We start from the raw sequence: 23004 nt of genomic DNA, 5'->3' as shown, positions 1-23004 counted from the left end.
GCAATCGAATCCTCCCGACATTTATTTTCACTCTCTGATTCGTGCACTCACGCACGCCGGTGCACTTCCTCCGTTCGTGCATTTCCGCCTACAATGCAAACGAGTCACTAAGGCCGATTTACATTTCCATTAGCTACCTTTCCCCTCGTTGCGCGCCGATAAATCTGGACACTCTAGCGTGTAGATGCGTTCGGAAAATTCAGGGGAAGCTTATCCTCGAATGTAGTGTTGCCTGAGCCGGCCTGGCCGGCTCTTCTCGCCCACCTCCGAAATTGGTGAACGTAGAGCGCACAGTTCGATTTACAGTCGTAATCTATCATTCGCGTTGGAAATATTTTCTTCACCAATTTTTCCGTAAATACGTCAGGCTATCTTTGCAATCTCGAGGATTACTTATGATATCCAAGAGAGAAATTTGTATCTTGTTTATTTACGTTTTGATCACATTTATACTTAAACTTGAGCGAAAATAATTTTATAAATAATATTGTGACAAATTTCAATTATAATTTCTATCCAATGATATGATGGATGATTTATTACGTTGTATCATATTACAGCGAAATTTTCATTTGACAAAACGTTGAAATATAATTAAATTCTAATTATAAGTACAATCGAGCTCGGAATTATCGATTATTGAAAAAATAATGCGCGATCGTAAAACAATAAGTAAGAAGACAAAACGATCCGAGTCTCCTCAAAGTGTGCGGTGCAACTGTCGTGTTTATTAAGACTTATTATTACGGCCGGAGCCGGTTCCAACATCCTTTTCACTGCAAGGATACCGTCCCTGTACCGGCTCGCAGCACCCACGCCAGCCATGGACTTAATTGTTATAAATTGCCCCATTGGTTCGCGAAATGATTTACCGGCTCCCTTCGCATAAATTGCAACAAAGACTTTCGTTAAGAGAATGATTTACGAGCCCGTAACATCGTGCCGCGGTTTATGCACATCCGCCGTCTTCTTCTTCTCATGCGCTTCCTGCTTTCCGCGGAATTATCGTTCAATTTTACGCTCTCCGAACGCGACATCATATATTCGTTTCACGCGAATCCGGGTAATGGTCTGTTCGAGTATTCGCATTATTTTCGAAAAGCGCGCGGCTGGAGCTACTAGGTATTATGAAGATTGATCACCGCACTGTACTTCTTTTTGAGTGAGCATCGCCCGTGGGAGCACAAGGCTTTTACCTTATTTCCCAATGCTGCAATTTGGTGGAAATGAAAGCAATACTGCGATATATAGTATGTGCTGCGAGAGCCCCGTTTCAAGAGAATGATCTTCAAAGTTTGCGGTAGTTTTTACTACTTCCGTTGTACAAAGGCGCGGACGAAATTGTCGTCGGCTACCGGTGCTGGAAATAAACTCGCGCGTTGCCAGAGAAAAAATATCCTTCGGTGATCAAATCAGGTATCGCTCTTCGAAAGGAGCTGCTACCTTGAAGCGTGACTTTCACGATATAATGGAAAAATATAAGCAGCTTACACACGCGGAGAGAACATTACACGGTGACCTCAACTTTTACGATATCCCGATATCGTTTGACCATCTCGCTCGTTGTTCGAGAGTCGATTTAAGGGAATCGCTTGTACTTCTCATCGGAATCCACTGAGCGATAAATCCTGATCGGGACAGTCTAATACACGTGAAAACTACGGCAAAGTCGTGGGCGTGCGGATCGCTAAATGAGCTCGAGATTACAAAACTGATCGGACAGCGTTGGCATTACTGTATAAGGGGTGAAGAAAACTGTCGGAAAAATGGGATGGGCGACGAAGAGGAGGTTAATCTCAAAGATGTCTGGCATGATTCCCAGAATGGAAGTTTATTGCGTCGTAACGTACGGCTAAGGTATACCGGGAGCGAACCCAACCTTATGGAGTTGCGCTCAGCCCAAGCACAGGATTTCGGTGGTCCTTCCTTGTAGCTTTTTATGTTCCTGTCGGATGTATTGCCGGTACGCACACCACCGCGGAGTAATCTTTCGATCACGAGGATACACGGAATGAAAATTTCTCCAGCCGCGCCGGCGGGAGAAAAATCCCAGCTTTGCACGCGTCACGCGTCTTGCTTAGCGTCTATACCTCTAACCCGGGGCGCTCCGACTTTGAAAAACGGGTCTTCGACGGATCGACTTTTAAAGTATACGACGTATACTAGGGAAAAAAATATTAGCTTCGGGAAAAAATCTCGTCAAAGCTGTGTCATAAAACTACTGTAATTTAATATTTTCGCCTTTCATTAAAAAGACAGTTTATTTTATTATTTAATTTTCAAAGTATACGATTTATTACAGAAATTATAGAAGCAAACGCGTATAATTTATATCGCAATGTATAATTTTGTTTTCCGAGATTAACGAAGAGCTAGCGAGAAAGCAACTCTCGACTTTGCGCGCTCAATGTGCTCCGCATGTCTTTCTCATGAACCGGAAGTTCTTTATTTTAATTTTAACATTCCTGCCACGTTAAGATGTAGACGAGAAATATGACTCATTCGCTGAGTCATAAATGATCGTCTTATTAAAATTCCGGATGTGTCAATTACGAGTAGCATAATGAAAGAGACAGTTATACGATAAAAAATTTTTTAATTAGAATGTAACTTAAGAAAGACAAAAAAAGATGTGCAAAAGTAGACTTAAATTATTTTAAATCACGTTTAAATATAATCATTGTGATTTTTTGAGATCATTGAGTTTTTTTTTTTGTATAAAATTATGAATTTTATAAATTGCTTTATTTTTATTACTAGTTATACTATAACTGATTATAATGCATTGAATTTACATGTTATACAAATGGAAATGTTTATATCAATTTCAAATGATCAGATGTAAAGTGATATATATCGGGAAATTATTTACGATTCTCTCGTACGTCTCATCTATTTTATTTACGATGAATCAAGTTGGACAAGATGTAATAACGGCCGTAACGTCGTCCGAATAGCGACGTATTACTAGTTTCGCTTCGGCAGAGACGAGTTTCCGTGAATTATCGCAGCGCGCACGTGATATAATCAACGTAATAAATTAGATCCAGCCAAATCCACGGGCGTTTCTAATATCGTCTACGTTACGTTCCCGCTAAAAGTGAGGATTCTCATCAGCTACTCTGATTGGAATACGTAATCAGGGCCTGAGGAGTGTAGCGAGCACGCTAATTCCGGCTTCGCGTTACATTCACTGTGCTGTGTCGGCAAATAGCGCAGCGAGTTGACTATCTATCGAGCATTCAACTTCTCGTAGTAATCCTTCGTCCTCTTGAGTTTCGCAGACAAAAACCTATACATTAACTTCAAATACAGCAATCACTATCGTGATAACGTTGCACATTGTGCATCCTGCATCTAACAATTAGAACGGTCCAATACTATAATATAAGCGTTATCAAGCCGCGATATATCGAACTTTGGATGTCAATCTAATAAAAAAATAATTATAAAAAATGTCAAATACTAAAATATCGAGTCACATTATAAGAGAATAATTCAAGGTCTACTTTCTTATGATTAGTCAGCGGATTTGTTTATCATTTAAAAATCGGTTTTCAGCATCAAAATTCGAGCACTGTCAGATGATCAGTTAAAGTTCGAAACTTATTCGAGGAATGATAGAGAAATGACTCTCTTATAATAAGTAAAAAAATTTTTTCATAATATTGCCGTGTTGTGTATCTATGCATAGTTTACGGTAACTTGCTAAGACATCGATCATGTTCTCGTTCTGTTCTTCTGGTGTGTCATGCTGTTACAGGCGTGGACGATGCGCGTGAAGGGTGAAATAAGTCGACAATATTTCTGTATGCCTTGCACCTCACGCATGTTACTATATCGCAGACACGTTTCGCGCCATTGTACATTAATTCTGTCCGCCACAATGCTTTGAAAAGCAGTAAAAAGTATGTCCTTTTTTCGTGAGCAAAATTTAGTACGCGTACGTTGACATTTTCTCCCCCTGCATTCGCATTTAAAAGTATATATACCTTCCTTTTTATTTTTACAACACTGCAAAATTCACGTGTATGCTTCACTTTTGACCGTAAGCGACTGGAAAATATACGTAAAGATATTTATAAAAGCGTCCAAACGTGCAATCAGAGCATGTACACATTTAAAAATCAAAATAGCCTGGAGCTTGCCAAATTTTCTTCAGCAAACGACGTTTTGTTTAATTCGATTATACCGCCCTATATTCGCCAAAATGAACAGCGATGGGTCGATAATGTTTCAAATGAACATCGTACCACCAAGCCGGACGATGGCGATGCGATTGCTCTAGATTATGCCTGCTTGAACGCGGATGAACGTTCTGTCCTAGCAGGCTGTCAGATTTAGCACACAATCGGGCATTATCAAGTACGCTCAGGCAGTAATTAATGGTTCGCTGTATTCAAACAGTAATCAGTAATCAATGGTCACTCATAGTCAGGATCATAGGACGCAGTGATATCGCTCAAGATCTACATTGTCTCATTATGCGCAGATGCTATCGGATATGTCAAAGTATCTCGATAAGATGGTCTGTATAAGCTCATATGTCCCACGCGTCAAATCTTGTGACATACTCTTATCATATAGATCCTACTATAAATGTATACTTTTGTCACATTATTGTACTGAAAAAAATTTGCATTAATTAGAAATCTGAAAGATTCAACTAGTATGTCCGTTGGAAAATGGATGAATCAGAATTCCTTTAGGATAATGAGTATGATTAATTTCTTCCTATTAAATTTACCAAATTTTCTTGATAATAATACTAAATCTTAATATACTTAATAATACTAAACTTTAATCTGTGTCCATGTTTAGTTAATATAACAAGAAGTTCTATAAATCCAATTAGAAAATACTAACCAAATCCTTATAGTAAAGTCTATTAAACATTCTAGTTATACAAAAATCGAGTCATGATAACTAGAAATTCTGCTTGGTTTATCTAAAATGCCTATCATACGTCTTGTTGGTACAATCAAACGATTTTTCTCAGTGTGAGATAGAAAATTTATTTTTATATCGACAATCGAAATCATTTGAACAAAATTAGCTTTTAATTATATATATGTATAGGTATTTTTTCAATATCAGTTAACTTTAGTCTCAATTTTGATAGCTCTGTCTCTCTTTCTCTCTTTCTTTGAAACTAAAATTAGTAGGGAAAGTTATTTAAATTAAGATTTAAAATAACCAGCAAGATCAGTCATCTGTCACACTGAAATAGAGTTGATATAAGTATCGCGACATGCAATTATACATTTCCAGACTCACAAGTTAATAGTCTTTTCCATATTTATAGTATCAAGTATTTCCAGCATCCTATAGCAAATTATCACATTTGACAATTACGAAATTTTATAATTGAATACGCATTAAGACGATGTTACCTGCGGTAAACTAAGACACAGGCATACTTAATCTTAGAGGAAAACAACAGAAAATAGCCGAAAGGGAAGAAGAAAGTTTAGCATGAAGAAGCGAACGATAAAACGATAGGAGAGAGAAAGAGCGTTGTGCTCTCCCCTTTCCCATCTTTTCTCGATTAAAGTTACACTCTGATCTTTAACCTCCAACCCTCTCGATTCGCCATCGGCGGAACCCGAAGTGCGGAATCTCTTCCGGCAATACCAACCGTTCTGCTTTCGCGAGATGGGCCCTCTCCTTACCTTACCCCCCGTTTTTCCACCCCCTTCTCGCGTGTTCGCGTCGCGTGGAGTGCTGCCGCTGTCGGTGGGAACGGCGCAGAAGCTATTACTCAGCGAAAACTTACTTTCCTCGGCGAAATTACTTTCACGAAGTATCTTATTTCGTCGCCGGCAAAAGAGAGGAGAGCCTGCCGACGGTCTTTCCAGCCGCGGGGGCGGAGGAGAGGAGGGAGGGGAGGAGAAGGCGCTCGCGAAGACGTCGTCGTTTCGTATCGGTCGAGATACGGTATTCCGTTCGTGTTTGTTTGCCGGCGGGCTCCCGCCGGGAAGGATGTTGTACGCTTCGCAGATCGGAGCAGAGCGAAATGCTTACGACAGACAGATCGATGCACTCTTTGTGAGAGCAACGCCGAAGAATGCACGCTGTACTTCCCAGTTTGTGGCCGCGCGCGCGCGTAGCTACAAGACTGACGATAGTTGGGAGAGATTGAACGAGAAGGAGATTGCGCTATCGCTCGTAAGCTAATGCTAATTTGCGACTGGCTATGGTAGACTTAACATGAAGCCTCATGCGATACATAATTTTGAAATACATAAATATAATTAAACGTTCGCATTGGTCCGCATTGTGTTTAGTATTCTAATTGTTATTCACTCTGACGTTAATTATTTTGCTTGACGGCAAGAATACAAAGGCCCCGTTTGTAACGTTTGCTGTCAGCCTCACGTCAAGTTATCGCGCAATAATAGGCTCTCTTAGTTTGCATAATAATAATATGGATATATGATACCGATAAATAACGCAATGATTTTTTATAAATGAACATCAAATGTTGCCGTTTGACGTGTCACTTCTTTTTATATAGAAGCTATTAATATTGTTTAATCCAATGAGAATATAAAAATATTCTCGTCAGTCGCAATTTTCAAAGTGAAATCTGGAATTTAATCATTATAATAATAAAACCTGGGACAAATATGTACCTGGGACAAATAAATAAATGGCAAATAATGCTTTTACCGCTCGTATCGTTGCGTTCACATGAAATTGATACGTATTTATGTTCGTTCTTTTGTTAAAAATCTCCAAGTATTTTATTATTGCATAGATAATGATAATAACTATTTCTATTGTCAAAAAGCGACCGCGCGCATGTGAATGTTACGAAATATAATCAGGCCTGCAATCAAAATCTGAAACTGGGTTAGAGAGAGGTAGAGAGAGGAAGGAAGGAAGAGTGAGAGAGAGAGAGAGAGAGAAAGGGAGAGGGAAGGAGGAAAGGAGGGGGGACTGTAATCAGAATACATTGAATTACACTGTTAGCGTGCTCCGCATAATGTTGCATAATGTAACGTACACGATCAATTATGCGACGATATTTGTGCTTAATTATGCACGTAAGCCGGGAATTCTCACGCTGATATCGACAATCACTTTTCAGCTCGCATACGCGTATGGATTATGGATATGCCGCTGCCGATTGCAAATGCACAGATGGTCGATTTCGTCAATCTATTAATGATAATTAACAAAAGCTTTAACATATCCGAGGAAGAACACCGCTATAAAATATCGTTCGTCAATCTCGCTTCTCACGAAATGCGACGCGACGATCCGAAATTAATATCGCACGATGCCAAGATAAAAAGATTGAAAAGAGGAGAAGCATATGGAATGTATTATCGATGAAATATTCGCCAAGTTTGTCGTAATTTGCGAAACAAAGAACATTTCATTAAGGATTCGCGATATGTAATTGTCGTCATTTGCATCCTTCGTTCATCGAGATATTTTCAACTTTCTCTGTCGCTCCTAGTCCAGAAGTATATCCACGATTTTAATTATTGCGCTTAATATTACAGCGTTTAGCATAGAATTATACTTGCAAACGAAATATCAGCATTGACTCAAAAATTATCAAGCATAATTCAACCTGACAAGTTTCTTCGATATCACGGGAGCTGAAGAAATTAATTTGCGACTTTTCTTTCGCAACTTCATCGAATCCGCTGATGATAGTCGACGAGTCAAGTTAGTTTCCATCTTTCGAGGTTAGTCAAAGGTTCGCGATATCGGGAAAATAAATCGAGTAGAGGGTGATGACGGGTAACGGTAGAAAAAAAAAGAGTTAGGATGTAGCAAAGGGGAAGGAGACGGAGGGCAAAGACGCTATGTAGACGTGAGGGAAAAGAAGAAGCAAAGAAGAAGGATATCCACTTAGCGAGAGGGCAAGAGGGACACGCGTGCCTTGAGATCGGAATGAGATAGGGGAAGGTATCTTAGAGTCGTGGCACGCGACTTCCTCCTTCCACCTCCCTCCCTCCCTCTGTCGCGTCTCGCGTCTGGTCTACGTTATTTAAACTTCCGCTCTTTCTGTTGCTCTTGCTACTACTTGCTGCTGCTGCTGCTGTTGCTATTGCCGTTGTTGCTGCTTGCTGCCCTTTAACTCGTAATCCCAGGCGACGAGAGTCACCCGCACGTGCTATTTCGCGTTTCGCGATTTTTCTTGACCGCCCATCTTTGACGTCGCCCGCGTTTCATTCCGCTCGTTTCCTTCCGCACCTCGCTGTTTTTACATCGCGTCGCTTTTTTACGATTTTCTCTCGGAAGGCGGTATTAGATCCTCGGTTTTTACGAGACAACGCGAAGGCAACCAGCGTCGTCGTTGCTTCCCAACTATCTGGTGCGTTCGACCGCGCGCGAAACGAAAAAGGAAAGTCGTGAGAGGGATAGAAATGCACCAGCGAAAGAATGCGCCAGTCGACGAAGGAAATAAAGCATTTCAGGCGGTGGTGGGGCATAATTTTCGTTCCTTCCGCGACCGTATTTCGTGGAGACAATGCGTCCTGGGTACCGCAATCCCGGATGCAACCGACCCAGAAAACACGGCTGGGATTACTGTACCGCGATAGCTTGCTTTCTCTACTCGTCTGTCTGTCTCTACGTTTCTGGATCCGTACTTCCGCCTACTTGCGATTACTTGGAAGTCCCAGAGGGTGTGAAGGAAGAGACTAGGCGTTGCTCGCGAAATTTAAGTTAAGAAGGAGATGAAACGTTATAAATCATATAATATGAAAGCTATGTAATATGGATATTGAAAGTTATACTTTTATATTCTCTATCATGACGAAGTTTTCGCGAGGTGTGAAGTTGATTTATGGATAACTCTTCTTCTTTGGCTTCAGTTTAAACCTTGAAAAGCAGCGTTCTTTACTCTAGTCATTGTTTCAATAAGTCCTTTACAGAAGCAATCCTTAGTTTTTATTACTGCAATCGCTGTATTGCAGAAAATTCTATAAAAATCGATAAATTATCGCATGCGTAGAATGTCGTAAAACATGTGGCAAGTAAATTTGACAGTATCCTCGAGAGATAAAAAATTATTTTAACGACGAAAGTCTATTATCTTGAGCCATCATATTCATTATCGCATAGTTTAAATAAATTATAAATTATCATTATGTATCAATATCGTGACACGTCGATTATTGAAATATAAGACATCTTATTACATATTTCTAATTGACATATAAATGTCAAGATTAATATAATAGCCCGGCGAATGTTGTATCATACAGAATTGTTATCCCATCATTAAAGTATCGTCTTCGATTCCCAGAAGCATCATGTCAGGATTATGTTAGTTTGTGAATAAATTGTCGACATGGTCGTATCGCGAATAAGAAACGAGGAAGAAGGAGAGAACTTTTAGATAGATCTCGACTAAAGTTTTTGAGATATCATCTGCGTAATCTAATTTCGCGTCTAATAGTTTTTCTTTTATATTCAAATATCAATATTTTCCTACGGATCTGTGCACATTATCCTTATGTACGCTTGTACACCGTCACAATACGTATAAGTGAGCGTATTGAAAACGTATTTACCATTTTTCCTTACTTACCAAGTATTTGTATATGTGAAAATATAAAGGCGCGAGTCAGTTCCCTCCGCGGCAATATGTGGACCAACTTTGGTACTCTGAAGTATGCCATTATCAAACACATCCACTACAAAGTTAGACAACTTCGATGGGAACCGAAGAAGCGCACGAAGAAGGCGGGTAAAGTTAGCCGATGAATCTGCCGGGAATAGTCTTCCAACGTTTCATCAAGTTTGCAACGCGAGCCGCGATCCGACCCGTTCATCCTCATTTTTTACTCGAATCAGATGTGCCTTTGCACACGCGCATATACCGAAACTTTTTGCCGTCGCAAAATTCCTGAGCGAGATATTATACGCCACGGGAAAACACCGACACGACAGCCGGATATGCGCGCAGGCCTGTGTTTTATTGCTACCACCGGCGAATAAATATGCGGACGTTTCCGCCACGGCCTTCTACTCGGCCGTAAAAATGATAAAGAAGGGTATCGACTGTCCGACCACCTTGAAATGTTGGGAATACATATGGAAAAGCACCACCACCGACGACGTCCGCCTTTTGCCTGGAATCAATGCGAATCCTCCATTCCTTTTTTCTCACGATATAGTCGCGATCGCTTTCCAAGATCTTGCCGTACTCGTACCGCAAACTCACTTCCTTTTCGTTTCAAGCGGCTCCCGCAGATAAAACTTTTTACCGCTGGTCATTCTTAGTTGTTCTCAAGTACTTCGTCACACTAAAGTTTCGAAAACTGTGAATGTCCAAACCTTAGTCTTTTGTCCGGATCACTGATCGTTTCTTAACGAAAAGCAGTCTATAATAATGAAGGACAAAAACCGTTTATTTAGCATAATTAAAATTTGTTTTAATAAAGAAATTTGCGAATTTAATTTACACGATAAATATTTAATTTATTATATTATATTATTACATACCTAATATTATTACATACTTGTATTTGCAGAATTGTAACTTGTACACTATGCGCATATTTAAGATGCAATAAACGCTTAGTGCTTTTGACGGAATTATCACATTCAGGATATATATTTATTGATTTATAAAAAACTTTATATTTTTTTTCTTATCTAAAACTTAACAAAAAATAAAAGCATAAAGCAAACATAAGCTAAATGGTTTGTTTTATCGTGATTTACAAATTATCAATTATATGTAAATTTAGATATATTTGAAAGCATTCAATTTTCTATACCGTTGCTCATTCGCAGTTGAGAATTTTATGAGCTGAATCAAAGATCCGAAGTTTATATAAAAATCCATGAAAAGTTTCTTACTCCCTGCGGCGACGATTTTCAAGAAATATTCGTACCAAGCTACTTCGGCCGGTAAGTGCACCAGCGTCCCTCATGAATTTCATAAAGTTTCATCCGTCCTGTACATCGAGAGTTTCACGAGGCCCGTGAAAATTGGTGCCATTCAATGCTCGCGTAAAGCTCCGTCAAAATCGAAATCTAAGCCGTGGCGTCCATATACCGTAGCTGATAGTACTATGAATCTCGGTCGCCTTTCGCGTTCAAAAATAGGGTTACACCACGCGGCCGCGCGAACCAATCCAATCAGCTCACTTGAAAGACTTATAACGTGAATTTCATAAAGCGAGAACGAAAGTTATCCTTAAAATACGCGGAGCTAAGAGGGATCGTAATTTAGAATCTGGGCCATATTGTTTTCAACCTGGTGCGCATCTCGTTTACGACGATCTCAAATACGGGAAACGAGAGAGCTGCTTCGCATAATTAATAATTACGCAAGGAGAAAATTATTATTCTTTGCAATTAAAAGAGAGATTGAATTATTAATACAAGTACTTAAGAAAATAATTGCGAAAGTGCATTTATTCTTCGCGTAATCATCACATACACACAAACTTAAGTTTAAAGATAAATCCTTTGCATAAATATGCGATCTTGAACATATAACACTATTTAATTTTTTTACATGATTTATTTTTAATGATAAGAAACACAAGTTTCTCTATTTTCATATAATGTGTATTATGTAATAGTTTGATGATATCTAAATTCATTTTTATCATTTCATGTTTTTTCGTTGTCGTGCGATGAAGCCTATTTCCTCGCGATGAATGTCACGCGTTATTGCGCAGCGTCTACGGTGTTTCGTGTAAAATTCATTCCCCTTTATAACGATAATGACCCTCCGTACTACGTCCGCTCACTGAATCATTCATGACGGCATAGGGTCAGGCTTGTGGAGCCTTCGTCAGCTGCCATGCGATTACCGTGCATTAGTCCGGGCGGGTCTCTCGCGTCCTCAAAGAGAGAGAGAGAGAGAGAGAGAGAACAGAGAAGTGCCTTTCTCAGAAAATGACAAAATAGAAAAAGAAATCTCTGAAACTTGCAGCGCTACGAAAAACGCAAATGTCGTCCTCGCACTACGCTTTTTTCCCTAGATTTCTCACGTCGTTACCGCATCTCAAGTTTTATCGATCTTATTGGCGGCATCCCACCGATTCCGAATGTTTTTCCAATATCCGTGACTGGATTTTGCGACATGACAAATGCAAGGCAGATAAATCGTGTTCATTATTTACCTCCCGATTTCAAACATTTTATACATGGCAAGAAATAAGATATATCATGCGGTCTCGATTATATCACTTTTGGAATAACTGTACCGCCGGTGTAATACAAGTTTCCGCTAATGTTCAGTTTTTCTGTGTGCACTCTGTCTGAATAAAAATTATTATTTAATTATCGCGTTAAATCCGTTTTGCGAAAATAAATTTATTCTTATTTATAGGCATAAATATATTATATTTTGTAAAATCTTATGTGAAAGTGCAATTTCGTATTGATTCGGTTCAAATAAAAAAATAAAGATAGACAAAAGAAAAGAGAGAGAGAAATATAATGGAAAATCAGCAGATCGAAACAGAAGAAAGAGCAAAACTAGAGCACGTATGTTTCAGTATGATATAAGCGTAAAAAAAGAAACCAATTAAACATCTCCCTCTCGTCTTCTGACCATCTATACTTTTCTTCTCTTCACTCACTCTTTGCGTAATAACTTCTTTCTGAGATTTCTGTCTGGTCGGATAAGCCGAGAAAGTGTGCAAAACGGGAGGCAAGGATAAGTCCATTGCGAATGCGTAAGCGAATTACGGAAGTTCTTTGCTGGAGCGAAGAGAGTCGGCTGGAACGATGGAACCGGAGTGAAATCCTTTCAGCGTTTTCCCGTTTTGTAGATATACTTGATGGGCATTGCTAAGCTGAAACACAGTTTCTAGAACTAATGGGAACGCATTAATTTATCGCAATATCATGAATAGAAACTTATTCGCACGCTGCGTCCTTTTAATAGATTATATCAATCCTGTTACGCAAATGGACGAACTCTTAGCCTTTTCGAAATAAGATTGAGGAAAATGCACGCTGAAAAATATAATAATCGATATGATTATTAGATTTTTCGCTTTGAAATCTTTCGAATAAATATAAGCTTTACACTAACGATTAATATTAATATATTATTCGCAAGTTTGAAAGTTTTAATGGTATGACCGGAAACAAGTCTGTAATCCTTTTACAGTTGCAAATATTGACATTTGCCGCATATAATCTTCCTCGTCATCATCGATCATATTTTGCATACACGTTACAGTGACGCGCACATTTTTGCCTCTTTTTATAAATTGCAATCAATCTCCAAGTAAATAGATTCAGGCGACAGAACCGTGATTAAAATTGATTCCGCGGATAGCATACTTTATGAGAGAATTTCTTTCGTCGCTATCCATCCGACGAGAACGATCACGCGGATTCAAATAGAAATATATCGAACGACCTGCCGATGCCGGTCCAATCAACTCGCGCGGACCAGCGGATTATGTGTCTACGAGGAAATTCACGTCGGGAATCCCGCGCGAACCATTCGCCTCGATATATCGGTTGACCTGTTATTATCAGAAATAATAAGCTCACAGCTGACCGGCCGTTCTCTGTGGGAATCACCCTATTGGACACCCGATGACGATTCTCCCTTGCGACCGCAAATACGAACAGCACGAGAGCACTTGACCGACTTTTCCAATTGGCCCTGCTAAACTTATCCGATCGGACAGCAGTCCAGGCTTATGCTCTCTTTCTCTCTTTCTTTTTCTCTCGCTTTTTTCTTCTCTTTTCTACGCGAACCAATAATATCTCGTGCAATCGTGGTGACCATAGAATCGCCTCGGGGATACAGCGATCCATGGGAAACGCAGGGTTGAGGGAGAACGATCGATGGAAGAGTGAGAACGTGAAATGCTTCCGCTAATACGAAACGCTTAATTCTCTGCGGACGAAACTCTAGTTACATTCGCTGTCACAGAAATGAGATTGTGACATGTGTGCGTATGCGTTACGTGTATTACGTAAAAGGTTATCGGTTAAGTACGAAAATTATGAGGATACTTGACACAATTTTCAAGCCATAGCGAGGTTACATTATCTTACGATGGTGTATCCCTTGCTTTACCTTTGTTTACTGATGCGTATACTTGTTGGAACAGTATCACTATATCCTAAAAGGGGCTTCTGGTATCGATTTCACGTATTCTTGGTATATCTAATATATGTATAATGTCAAGATTACACGAATTTTCATCGTACGCATAAATTGAAGCTTTCTGCGCTGCTCACGGTAATAAGATGCGAACGAAATTCCGAGGAATTTAACATAAATCCAGTCTTGTGACGAATAGACATTCCATCTTGATGGATCGAAGTCCTGCGGTAAAATGCGCTCGCTTCGTTCGCGATATCGCCTTGAAGTTAAAGCCGGAAGAGTAAGGGATAGCGTAAGAGATTTTAACAGCTCTAGCACGTTAAGCTAAGCCGTAATCGTCTTATTTCCGCATTAAATCTTTTCTTCTCTTGTCTTTACGCTCTGTGAATGGAAAGTACCGCGAATACAAGCGAATGATGTAACTAGTACCATTGTTCCCATCTTATATTCTCGAATACACAGTCATAAGCCGTCGTTTGAACGACAAGAAACATGCGAATTAAAAGTCGTTTTCTTAAAATGAACTATAATATTACGAGATGATCGGATAAGAAATATTGAATTAATATGTCATCAACAAAAAGTATATCAAATAACGATTTTCAACTAACGTCAAATTATTTATTACTTGTTTTTTTGCTACCAAAATCAGAAGTAAGAGATAATCGCTTGAATCTCTTTAACTAATATTTATATGTGAAACATGGTTCACATACATAAGATTTTTTATGAAATTTTTTGTCTTACTCAAAAAAATTCGAAAAAATTATCAAGAAAATCTACCAACGCGAATATTTAGTTTCACAAATAAAACTATGCAATTTCTGTATTTCTTGATTGGATCAGAACCTGCTTGTGATGGAGTCTTACCGTGGATTTGATCCGCTTTTGATTTTAAACGACAAATGCACCATATCAAGTGACGCTTTATAAACTAGAATTTCGTATGAGATATACTGCGCTCGTCTCGTTACATTATTAAGACATCTTGGTATTTGCATCGTCGATGTTATAATTTAGGGAAGGAACATAGTAGAAGACATAGTTATTAAACTGATATTAAACAAAATGTATAACATAAAAATATAACGTTACATATTCCATAAATCGCCTCAAGTAAGCTATAGAAAATAATGTACTTATTTATTTCAGTTTAATTGATTTTTAATGTGCAGAAACTATATTATATATATGGATAAACTTTCATTTTTCCTATATGTATAATATAATGGAAAAAAATACAATTATATAAATATAAAGAGGGCATTTCAGGAGTCATGGGACAAACATCAGACAGGTAAATCTCCCAAGAAAATAATTTTTGTCAAGAATTGTCAAGAACTGATATTCTTCGACGTGTTTTTATTCAAACCGCCTGTGAAGTAGACAACCGGTCGGGCGATGTTGTATGTGATGTCTGACAATATTAGTCTATATCTTCTGGTTTTGTTTTTGCTCTTTTTATTGTTCGTTTTTAATTTTATTTACATATTTTATCCCAGACGCTCATCATCAATTGCCAGACAATTTGAAGACAGATGTATAATTTTTTAAAGAAACGTATTATAGGGGATAAGTTTTTTGACAAAAATTGATTTTTTTATTAATCCTATTACTCACTAAAGTTTATTTTATGGGTCCTGAAGCACTCTGTATAAAATTGTATTTTTCTATTATATTATACATACAATAAAAGGACGTTGACGAAAGTTTATGCACATATGCTATATTACAGCTTTATCATATAAGTTGCAAAGATATCGACATATTTTTCATTTAATTATTATCTAAAAGGTTCATTAATAATACTCATAAAAAAATATCATAATTTACACACGCGTAGAGGGAAGATTAATTTTAAAAATGACATAGTTTTTTAATATTGATATACATAGCAGAAAAGAAAGTTAAGGAAGCAGGTGCAGCTAAGATAAATGTTAGCATATATATACACGAAGACAATAAAGTTTAGTCTTTATTCAAGAAAAGTTTAAGTAAATACACAATAATCTTTTTTTTCAATTTTTTTATTTGTTAGAGGAAAAGAATAAATTAAAAAAGACAGAGAGGGTTTTATTGAAGCAATTTCTTTAGTCATTATATTTATTTATTTATTGAAATATTATATTTATATCTCAAAATATTTACTATAAACTATATATTTATTATAAATTATTGCAGAAAATATTTGCCGAATATACATATGTTCTTGCACGCTGCAATTTTATATCTTTTTACGAAAATCACATTCGATAAACGTATCTAGGAAAGCGGACTCTCTGAACGCCATGGGGAAAAATTTTTATTCGAAACACCAAAGGTAAAGAAATCGTCGAAACGGTACCAGGTGCGTCTTATAAAGCAGAAAACAATCACGCTCCGCACCTCTCGGAAGAAATCGGAACGGTTACGAGATCTCGCGCGCGAGCCGGGAGGCTCCCGGAGTTCTCCCGCGATTTCGTCGACCTAGTAGCCTGGCACGACGTCTCAGATCGAAATCGCGCCGATCTCCGAAGGTAATCCCGAAATGATTCCGGTAGCATTGTACGTATACGCGCTCGAGCGCGCGTGTAGGGGTCGTTCACCGTGATCGTGCTGATTCCTTCCCGGCGATTTCCCTCCGGGGTATAATCCCGACCCACCGACGTCGGACGACCATCTCGATCGACCTCTCTCCCGACCATGGATGTCCGCCAGCCGATTATTAGATCGTCTCTCGGAGGCTTGCGAGCAACGAGCGAATCGACGCCGTTGGCTCTCCCCGACCTTTCTCCTCTAACCGCTTTATGCGCGCCGACGTAAAGTTTCGCGCGCGCTTGGCATCGCCGTGGAAACGCAAAGTGCTGCTGGGAATGCCGAGGAGCCTTCGCGTGCCGAATGCGCGGCGGGCGAGATATCAGCTCCATGATTTCCGCCACAATCTCTTTGTAACGCTGGCCCGCATACCTTTACGCATATCTGACGATACACGATGAGAGAAAGCACTATTTTCTGAAAAGTCGCAAGAGCAATTTCACGATAGATATGTAGATTTATATAAATAGTTTACATAATTTCCGAAATATTCCAAGGAATTATTTTTTTCATCAACGCGTTACAATTCTTCATGGTCGAGATATTTGTATTTATTACATATTACCGTTTAGGTAATTTCGTTAAACGGCAGTAAGTAAAGTGCCGGGTTACCTACACGGTAAGCCATTACGCGCGACAACTTGCGTTTAAGCTTTAAATCCACAAAATATGTCGCACGATAGTAGCGAGCTGCGCGATTCGCTAATAGTGTGGCTTGAAGATTACATAGCTTTTGGCAGTGTGAGCTTTCACCACGAAGCAATCGCTTCATGGATAGCCCCAGATTCTCTCGCCGCTATCTCGTCGTTGGCTGGCTCGCCAGTGAGATAAATTTTGCAAATTGCCGCCGGCACACCCCGTATTTTGCCGCATTATGTACATCAATGCACCGACGACGTAAGCACGATGAGTTTCTCTCTTGTACCATTTGTAGAGCGTTTTAGCGGGAAGAAATCTTGAAAAGTCGAAGTTTCTTCTGTTGCGTAATATGTTAAGGAATCAAATAAATTTGTCCGAATCTGATTTGCAACATTCGCATATTCTCAAGCGCACTTTAACCGAATACCAATAATCGCGTAGCATTGATCTCTGCGCGTAATGGAATGCAAACATACAGGTGTACGATAAAAATGAAAAGTTTACGCAGCGGCGTGATCCATTTTGATTCTGTGTTGATTTATCTGTGTTTGGAGTGAAAGCATTTCCGGCGATAAAATAAAATTTTACAAAGTACATCCAATATCGGAGGCATATGTTGGATGCATGAGCGCGACAATAAATTTCCAATAACAATCATAAGCTAATTCATTACCTAGCGTGAGAGATTCCCGAATATATGCCGTCCTTGAAACAATTTCTCTTCCTCCGAAAAAACAAATCACGATTTTTGCACAGACGGTACAATTACAATTTTTTATTTCAGTTGGAGCGACTCGAAGCGTCAAGGGATTCACGCGATTACCGAGTCTTACTGAATTACTAGTCTGCCTTCGCTCTTAGCTCGATGCTTGTTAGGCTAATTACTTGTAAGTGGAGCTACGGCAGTAACGAAGCAACTGACTGCTCCGAAACTTGCCGACACCAGAATAAGTACACAGACCGACGCGATATTCGGTTGACTCCTCCTTTACTTTTTTTCTTCATCTTTCTTGCCTTTCATCTCCCCCTATCTCCGCGCGGCTTGTGCTTCGACTAGCCCGTACTTTATCGGTCTTGTTGCAATCTTCTTTGCTCAACCGACAATTTTCCCCGTCCATTGCGAACGCCTCCTCCCGTCAACTTTTCATAAGAAGCAATTTTGCGCGGTAACTGTCGATGCGAATATCTACGTATTGGCGTTTTACTCGTAATACGATTTATCACGGTACAATAATACCGTTTAATAATTTTTTAATCCCTCGTTTTGTCCTTGTGTATATATTTTTCCGATAGATATCCCTCGAGTAATCTTCGCAAGTATTTTCCTCGGTATGCATGATTGTGCTGTAACCATCGCAACCCGAGACAAATCGTGATCAGATTTACAACGAGCACCGGGATACTTATTCGAGCATCTCGTTGTAGCGTTCGCTCGGGGCAAACTTAAGCGAATAGACAGGATGCCTCGATGTCGTGGCAGAGAATTATTGTGTGCCCCAAATGGAAGGCGGAAATCCGCTGAAGCGAAAGTTATTTTACCTCAGCGTAGAAATGCGTGACACGTTTTGCCGATGCACTGAATTCGCATTGAATGCGCTTTACAAGTACGCGCGATATTAATAATTTGGAGGAACCCTCGCTGGTATTATTAGTGAATAATACATACATATAATCATCGATTCGACGAATAATAATCATTTCTTTTTCTCTCTCGCGTATTGTCGCGTTTCACTGCGAACGCAATTATGCGTTCGCATTATCAAAGCCGAGCGTATCAAACAGTTGCGAGGGGGGAAGAGGGGAAATTCTCGCCTCGTAATCATTCGCCATGATTAAAAGTCCATATCGGTCGATTCCTATCATTAAATATCGTTCTAACTTTATGCATTTTCACCAGCAATAAGTGTTTTCGACGAAGCAATCAGCGAAATTTCGCTCGGGCTTTTGTCTCGGGCATTACACGGCGAAGGTGCCGGCGCGATGTAAGCCGCGCTTATCGCCGGGGCAAACTTCAAAGTCGTTTAATGGCGAAACTAATTACAGACGTTGTCGCTACACTCACTTGCATGGGCACGGCTCCTGGATTAGCGTGACGTGTACCCCGATGTCTCCCCCTTTTTCTCCCTCCGCGAGCGGCACGCAGCCCCTTTCGGATGATAACGGGTGGCTTTCGAGTTTCGAGGCCTGGAAATTGAAAAACTTCAAAGCCGTCGCGGAGTAACAGTGACCGGCCTTAATGCGCCGGGAAGTAGCTGTCGTGCACGAGTACATTCGTGACATCGATAATTCTGTTCTCTCCCGTGGTACCACGTCAACCTTCCACGGCGGAATCTATTCGAGTTGAGACGGGAAAGTACTTGGAATAAAAACGTGTCAGGAATCCAACCGATCGAAACGTGTCTGGAAAGACTGTCGTGAAAATCGCGAAAGTGTAAGCGACGTAAGTATTTCGGGGGAGCGCATTTGAATATTTTCATATTTTACGCGGCGCGAATCGCGATGTTAAAACGATACTCAACGGGATATTCAACAGGATGTGGACGCGAAGTGGATAAGGGACGGCTAATTACGCGGCGCCCGTCCGGCAGATTGTTAATTCTTTTCTCCTTATTTTGATTCGTGTCCATTGTTCCGGTAGTTTCCGAGTTAATCTTATTTTTTCCGCTCGAACTCGGGCAAAAGTGCTGATAATTTCGGCGTGCCCCCAATGGCGCCACGCGGGCTTTTAACGGAATTAACCTAATTACTTTCGAACGTGGAAGCCGTTAAACTGCGACAGCGCTACGCGAGTAATGCTAATGTTTCGAGAAACGGCGCTGTTAAAATCACTGTCTGGAATGCGTCTGCGTTCTCGTCGTTGAAACGGGCTCCTCCGACCCTTAACGGATATCGCGGGACGTCAGACGCGCCCGAGCTTCGTTAGAATTTATTCCGCACTCGTTCCCCGTAATTAAAAAAAGCTCGATTCATCAGCACCACCGTCTTAGAATTTAATTGCTACGGCGCTGGAATTTGTTCGCTGGAATAGCAATGCCTCGAGCGAGATGGAATTTTCACCGAGGATTGTGTGGGTACCCAGGTAGCGCTTGTAAGCGCGGAGAGATTCTCTCAGAGCGGAAGGCAATTGCATTGGGAGCTATACAAAATCCATTAGACGTGATTTATATAACGGCCAAGACAGGTTGTTAATTATTCATAATCCTATTCAGCTCATAAAGCTTTCTATTGGCTTTATCTACGTTTTGCTTTCCCCTCCCTGTCTTAGAATAAACTGTGTTCAACTATGTAACTCTTCGCATAGTTTATCTTATGATATATTTCAAGTACTCTTTTCGCTATTGATCCCATTAACAAGAGTCGAGAACGCAAGAATAAGATTCTCCAGCTGCGCGTTTTCATTTCGAAATAAAAATCGGAGATTCGTAAAGTTATGTATATAATCTGTAATACAATACATATGCAACGCACATTCTATTTGTGTCAACTGTACAATCACCAAGACCGCTCGGAGCAAAAAGTTTTCTCAGAGAGTATACGGTAAACATGAGATGTTACCCGCAGCTCATTGTGATTCTTCCGGAAGTCGCGCTCTTGTACACCAAAGAAGGTCACAGGCTTTCTTGCGCGTCGCTAATTGAGAAAGGCGACATGGTGTCTGCGGAAAGACAAGTAACTTTAATTTATCGATATGATCCGCTGCGTTACGAAATCGAATTGGGTTAGTTAAGCTGAATTCACAATTCGCAATAGTGAAATTAGAGAAGTGCATCTGTGTTCTAAAGATGCGCGCCTACCCACGTAAGCTGCGAGCTCGAGCAGCGTCTCTGTTAATTCGGTCTGAATAGCGTTCTGGAATCTGTTTCAGTAAAGGAATGGAATAATCGCGTGCGCTTCATTTAGAGATAAAAAAAAATACTTGGTCGTCTGACAAGAAAAATGTAATTTAAAATTTAACGAGAAGCGGAGTGAAAAACAGAAAAGCAGTTCGCGAAGGTAACGTAACGCTAACACAACTGTTCAAAACGGCACTTAAGCGCCAGTGTATCTTTTGCATTATGAAAGAAAAACTTCTGAAGAAATATGGACAAACGCTGCACGGTATAAATCAAAAACTTTCCACGCGTTTCATTTGAAAAAAAATAATAAAAGAAACACTCGAGTGGATAAAGTAGATTCAACTCTAATCGACTCCGGCGTCCCTTTTTCCGGTTTCGAGTTAATTAACTCGAATCGCGACTCTTTCATTATCATAGAGAGAGCGTCGCAACGAAGTGTACATAAATTATGTGTCGTGTTGATGCGACGCAATGTATCGCTGCTATTTTTGCGCCAATTTTTGACAATTATAGATGACGAATACTCGTGTGTACGCGTGACAATCACATCGAAAGGGGAAAGGGGAGGATTGCTTCGATAAATCGCTTTTCTTCGACTCTTAATAACACATTAAAAAGTTGTTTGCCGATTGTCAAACGCAGTTAGGTCAATAAAGTGGCGTAATGTCTCCGTGGAATAACTGCGTCCGAAATATCCAATCGAATACATTCGTCGAATGCTCATGTTGTCGCGGTGAAATGAGGCACGAACATTCCCCGCTATATTAGACATGGGACGTGGAAAATAGGCATGTGGCGAACGATTTATGCTCCCGCAATATATACTCGCGCCTTTTGCAATATTATAGGAATTTGCGGCACGGTCGAGGTAGCAATGGCGAAAGCAAATACGCGACTTCCAATTATGGTATATTGTACAATCGTGAAAATTACTGCGAGAAACCTGACCATATTTCCCTTTGCAAAACATTTCTCTCTCTAGCTCTGCGACATACGCATTTCCGAGCTCTCTTTCCACATATTTTCTAGAATGAAAAAATATAGTAATCACAAAAATTCAATAGAGTGCCGTTCGCTCAGGAAAATATCGATTAATTGTGTCAATCAAAGTTCACTTTGAAAGTTGCAGTTTTAAAGTAGATCGACATGAGATGTCATTAAAAACACATCGACTAGATAGACCTCGGCAGAAATTCGTGTTAAAAAATCTCACGTAGCACTTTGAAACTCGAGTGAGGTTCCTGAATAGTGACGAGGAGATTTTGCACGGGAGACCGAGTAAAAGAGGAATTTTTGCTTAAAAGTTTTGGAACCGCAAAAATTTTTCCTTCACATGCGGTGTTAGTGAATCAAATTCACGAATACATATTTTGCAATATATTCAATATTAATTTATATAACAACTAAATTAATATAAATCATTTCTAATAGATGTATATCAAGAATGAATTTTATTTTTTTTCTCTGCTCGTTTTACATAAAACTTATGGCTGGAATGTGATTCATTTTTATTGCTACTTCATTCATTTTTAACATCAGGAATCGCGTCGCGTATAAAAACAAAAAAAATTACTCGGAAAAAATTATCCGAAATTATTTTATCTGCAAATGTGTTGCGTTTCCTGCCACTTGGAATATAACTTATAATATTAGCAATTCTTGTTAAAAGCATTTATATGCGCCAGTGATTTCGCGAATTATGAACATGTAATTTCATTAGCTCGTCCTTGTAACTTCATCGGTCCATTAAACGCGCGTATCTTTTAACGCGTTATTATTAAAGCACAATCACATTGTGCCTTCGATGGTCGCCATTGTGAAAATGTATAGGCGGTAGCTATGCGACAGGAGTAATATTAAAATACAAAACTGGGTTAGCCTTCCTGCAAA

At 39.6% G+C, this 23004-nt stretch overlaps 1 protein-coding gene and 1 long non-coding RNA gene across 5 annotated transcripts in view; one reads left to right on the top strand and one right to left on the bottom strand.

The window, feature by feature from the left end:
* Nucleotides 1-23004, top strand: part of Ddr (discoidin domain-containing receptor 2) — a 171821-nt gene that overhangs the window by 35457 nt on the left and 113360 nt on the right. The window lies entirely within an intron of this gene.
* LOC145963155 (uncharacterized) lies at nt 11559-14424 on the bottom strand. Its single transcript, XR_014436093.1, has 4 exons — nt 14200-14424; nt 14036-14125; nt 12573-12788; nt 11559-12248 (listed from the first exon to the last, which is right to left on the bottom strand). It is a non-coding gene; the product is annotated as an uncharacterized LOC145963155 (long non-coding RNA).

This window comes from Camponotus vicinus, unplaced genomic scaffold, assembly GCF_025532165.1.
Source record: "Camponotus vicinus isolate PSW18456_S1 unplaced genomic scaffold, iyCamVici1.0 SCAF_12, whole genome shotgun sequence".
Classification (NCBI taxonomy): domain Eukaryota; kingdom Metazoa; phylum Arthropoda; class Insecta; order Hymenoptera; family Formicidae; genus Camponotus; species Camponotus vicinus.
The sequence above is the reverse complement of the archived record's forward strand: the minus strand, read 5'-3'. Positions and strand labels throughout refer to the sequence as shown.